Raw genomic sequence first — 4,615 nt, 5'->3', positions numbered from 1 at the left:
ACAGTAACTTAAAGACTGTTGCACGAGTTTACAGTGAGGCCTTAGTTGACAGTAACTTAAAGACTGTTGCACGAGTTTACAGTGAGGCCTTAGTTGACAGTAACTGAAAGACTGTTGCACGAGTTTACAGTGAGGCCTTAGGAAATCAGTTTTTCAACCTCCCAAAAACTAGGTCATCAGGCGAGTGTGTATAAGTTGTTTTTGTAATTATAAACACTAGAAATTTAGAGACCCGTTGGGTGGCATCAAGGAAGTTTTTTCGCTACTTTCTGGTATTTGTTTTTTAAATATTAAGAAAACGTCCTGTATAAGGAATACACCGTTTAACCCATACAAAATTGAAGGCTACAAAATAAAAAGAGGTCGTTTCAATAAATACTTCTTTGAGAGAACATATTATACACTTAATAAAGTTTAGAGAACATACAAAACGTCAGGGTAAGGGGGGAGGCAGTTGTAACCTAATGAAAATTGAGAACAAGATTGTACATACAAAAACGTACAAAATACAAATTAAATTGTTTGCCGTGTACTACATGTAATGTTTCAGATAATAACCAGTATACACATTATACAGGTATACAAAAAAATTACTAAAAGCATAATATTTAGAATTTGGAAAATATCTTTAATTTTCTTTCACTTCGACTGACTACATAGAAAAAAAATATGAGGGAGGGGCAATGATATTCGGGCTCCCCAATTTATTTATTGGGGAATGTACCCCCAGAACACCCCCCCCTTCCCTGTTGAATTAGTAACGAAGAAAACTATTACTAGTCTAAGACAGGAACAAATGTAGAACGTTTCGACAAGGTTTTGTTACTAAACAGTTTTTCACTTGGTGATATTACCCGTGGTGGGCAGAGCACAGGTAGCCCATTGTGTAGCTTTGTGCTTAATTACAAACAAACACTTGGTGATATATAACCATTTATAAATTATAGATGACGGCTTGGATAGCAAGATGCTGTTTTATACATAAAAGTGATACGTTGAAGTTGGCGTTTGTATAAGGTTAAGAGAAGTAAAACTAGGCTCAGCCTACTTTTCAGCTTTTTTTGTTGTTCCGACCAGAAAATGTATAAGTAGTCAATTGTCCCAGTTTCTCTGTACTTAATGTGAGTTTGATATGTTCGATTAGTTAGTTATACATCTTCAAATTTTACTTGGAGAATCACCTAACCTGTCACTGGACAACTACAGGAAATAAAATTTGAAGACCTGCCCAGTCGTGAAAAAAAAAAAAGAATCACGGAGAAGCAACATTTTTCTTTTGAGTAAGTTTAAGACAACTTAGGCGTGTTTTTTTAAAATTATTTATGAATAATTTTAACTAGATAAGCTTTAACAAATTTTGCTTGTATGTGGTTTTAAAACGCGATGCAATAAACATAACATTATTTAGCAAATAGTAAAAAGTGTGTTATTGTAATTTTAAACTGTTTCAGGGTTGTTAACATGGCAAGGAAAGTATAGCGGGTAATCGAAAAGCTTTAGTTGAATATATTAAGAAAAGTTTGACTGTCGATATAGTAGCAACAATTGTAATTACACTTCCAATGGAGAAAAGTGCTCTGATTTTTTCATGTTCTCCTTTTTAATACCAAAGTTCATATATTTGTATTATTATTATTATTACTTAACAAAACATTTAAGGTAAAGACGTTACCGTAGCGAAAAAATTTAATACATGATGTTAGGAAAACACGTAGGTAAGTTAAAAAATCAATTAGAGATAGAAGTACAAAACCGTATAACCGATAGTTTTCGAAAGGTGGACCTTTCTTTGGCAGTTTGTTTCTGATGCTGTTACTTTTCGAAAGAGCTCGAGTTATAGGATTTCGTATTTTGAAATAATTTTAATGAATATAACGAGTTAATTTCCTCTAAACATTGAGCCGCTTTTAATTTTCGAGGTAGTTGGGCCGTGAAACTGGTTGTTGGTTTGACAAAATGTATTTATTTTTGTTTCTGTAACTGGTACTGATTTGAATCCAGCTAAAGGCAGTTGTATATTGACTACAGTATTGTTTTTGGCGTTAGTTACCGCCTCTTACAATTGTAGCCGTGGCAACCGCAAATGTGAAACTTCATGAGAAACACGAGACTCATCTCGAGGTTCTTCTTCGAAGGCCGCCCAAAATGAAGAGTGTGTGTACTAGACTTGTAACCTGTTTTAGTATCTAGTCAGTAGAGTCGAGTCAAGGATGTCCACAAAATTCCTGCTAACCTTCAATATAAATATGTGAAAGTTTATAACGAGAAAAGTGTCTATCTTAAACGTTTTTCACTCCCGTATTATTTTGTAAGATATTGGCTGTGATCATTTTGATTACGATATGGTTTTTAAAACTAAATTTTCATAACAATTAATGTTTATATATACCAGTTAAAGATTACTTTCCTTTTCATCTGGTGAAAGGGAAAGGAAATATAAACACACAATCATTAAACAGTTACTCCGGTGTATAACATGGAATAATGAATTTAACAAAATGTCGTAACATTATTCACATACCTAAACTAGAGGGCACTCAGTAGAGCTCCTAACTCCGCCATGCAGTTTATCATATTAGGCCTTCAAAAAATACGAAAATGTGTCCGTTTGACACGGACCACTTTTGACAGCACAATGAGAAATAGTATTCTACATACGACCACCAAGTTTCATCAAAATCCTATCTTTTTTTTTTAACAGATAGGGATTTTTTTTATTTTCGTGCAAGGTAATACTAATAGCCTGTGGTATCGTATTAGAGAGGTATTTTCAGGTATGGAAAATGTTGATTTTGTTATTATTTTTGATTAATCAGTTGTTTTATCTGCCACTAATCAATGTAATCGATACTCATGGGTAATAAGTGATATCAGTTGATAAAGTTAAGCAATCAGCTCTAATAGTGTTCATATTGAAACACAGTGAAGCCGTATTTCTTGAGAAGGTAATACGGTACCTTATTGAAACACAGTGAAGCCATATTTCTCGAGAAAGTAATACGGTACCTTATTGAAACACAGAGAAGCCGTATTTCTTGAGAAGGATACATTATTCCTACTTAGTAAAAGATGTCAAAACAAAGAAATATGAAGCTCAATTATTTTCTAGTTAATGTGTTGAAAAGTAGTTAACTTGGTTGAGGTGTTATTAATATACTAGCAATGGTTATAGAAAAGGTATAATATACAGTAGTACAGTATTTAACTTCGTTGAGATGCTGTTACTACGACAGGCCTTATTCATTCCTGTTACAAGTTACTGTTTTTAGTTTCTGTAATGCATATCGGTGTATAAAAGACTTTAGTACTAGTAATGAAAAACTTTATAACATTTCATTGTCTAATTTGTAATATCTTTGTAGTAAACTAAAACTGCACAAGAAAATCCAACTTATTCAGCCAGAAGAACCTCTTCCAGGGGTGTCTATCATCAAACCTCTGGTGGGAGTGGACCCTAACTTATTTAGTAACCTGGAGACCTTTTTTACTCTCACTTATCCTCAGGTAAGTGGACTGTTTACTTCTTTACCATGATTTGTGACATGTGTTGTATTGATAAGTACAACAGTGAAATTGTTTGTATTTCATGTGGACCCTTTGTTTTTTAGTACTTTAAATTTAAAACATGGGAACCTATTTTCTTTATCTCTTGCTACAGAACGTATGTTATTAAGTAGTAGTAAAAACAGTTGGAAATAAGAAACCTGTTGTGCAGTTAATGCTTTCCTTCCAGAGCTGTTAATCATGATGTAATATGTTATGGATTCTACTAGGAATATTGAGCTGTGTGAGAGAAGAGCTTTTGAAACAGATGTGGTTCTTAAAGCAGACATTTTACAAGAGTTGTTTATAGTTATTTGCAGGAAACTGGATCTTGAAATGTTTTTTTTTATGTATTTCAGTATGAACTATTGTTATGCATCCATGATGAAAGTGACTCCTGCATTATGTTAGTTAATCGCCTCCTGGAGAAGTATCCTAATGTTGATGCCAAAGTATTCACAGGTAATTCATTGTTTGATCTCACAGGCCTGCGATGGTTTTATCTTCTTGAAATATTTACATGTTCTACAGTAATTCTTGTATACTGAATCCGAAAATGGTATCCATTTTTCTCCATCATGTACAGATTTTTCACAAAATATTCTTTGTACTTTTACATAAGTGAATCATTTTCATTGAAATCAGGTCACATATTTTTATGCTTAAAATGTTGACAACCAGTGGGTATAGATTTCTGTAGACCAATCGCAATGTGAGAGTCTTATCAATTGTTTTAGAACTCACGACAAACACACCACTAGTATATAAATGGTGTGTCATTTATGGATAGTATTTGTTTGTGCACACATTTTGACATTATTTTTTTGTTTTCAATATTATTTATTTGTCACTATGGCAACAAGAGGTTTTTTTAAATGACCCAAACATATTCTGTTATATTTGTAGTAAATATGTTGTAAAGAAAGAAAGGCAAAACATTACAGAATCGTCAAAAAAAGCCTATTACATGTATTTTAGAATAAAACTTGGGGACCAAGACAAATCATGGTCTCCACACAAAGTTTGTACCATTTGTGTTGAAGAGTTGAGACAGTGGACTAAAGGTAAGAAA

The 4,615-nt window shown here is 33.0% G+C and overlaps 1 pseudogene; it reads left to right on the top strand.

Annotated features, from left to right (window-relative positions):
- Positions 1 to 4,615, top strand: part of LOC106468774 — a 57,456-nt pseudogene that overhangs the window by 32,951 nt on the left and 19,890 nt on the right.

The sequence above is a fragment of the Limulus polyphemus genome, unplaced genomic scaffold, assembly GCF_000517525.1.
Source record: "Limulus polyphemus unplaced genomic scaffold, Limulus_polyphemus-2.1.2 Scaffold3158, whole genome shotgun sequence".
Taxonomy (NCBI): domain Eukaryota; kingdom Metazoa; phylum Arthropoda; class Merostomata; order Xiphosura; family Limulidae; genus Limulus; species Limulus polyphemus.
Note: the sequence above shows the minus strand (reverse complement) of the source record. Positions and strands in the feature narration are given on the sequence as shown.